At 73.7% G+C, this 270-nt stretch overlaps 1 protein-coding gene across 1 annotated transcript in view; it reads right to left on the reverse strand.

The window, feature by feature from the left end:
* Positions 1-239, reverse strand: part of EMIHUDRAFT_436626 (hypothetical protein) — a 1,677-nt gene extending 1,438 nt beyond the window's left edge. Inside the window, exon 1 of the mRNA XM_005768359.1 lies at positions 169-239. The gene's annotated coding sequence lies outside the window, so the exon portion shown is untranslated. The remainder of the gene's footprint in view (positions 1-168) is intronic.
* Between the last annotated feature and the right edge of the window lie 31 nt (positions 240-270).

Raw genomic sequence — 270 nt, forward strand, 5'->3', positions numbered from 1 at the left:
GCGTGGGAGGGGGGCGGTGGGAGGGCGGTGGGAGGGCGGTGGGGTGGGAGGGGGGCGGTGGGAGTGCGGTGGGAGGGCGGGGGGTGGGAGGGGGGCGGGGGGAGGGCGGTGGGAGGGCGGTGGGTGGAGGGGGGCGGGAGGTCGGGGAGTTTGAGGGTTTGGGTCTCTCCTTGAGGATGCGGAGGTTGGCGTATATGGAGGCGGATATGTCTGCGAGGATGACGAGGTAGAGGAGGACCTGCGGGGGGCGGCTGAGGGGGGAGGTGCACC

The sequence above is a fragment of the Emiliania huxleyi genome, assembly GCF_000372725.1.
Source record: "Emiliania huxleyi CCMP1516 unplaced genomic scaffold EMIHUscaffold_46, whole genome shotgun sequence".
Taxonomy (NCBI): domain Eukaryota; phylum Haptophyta; order Isochrysidales; family Noelaerhabdaceae; genus Emiliania; species Emiliania huxleyi.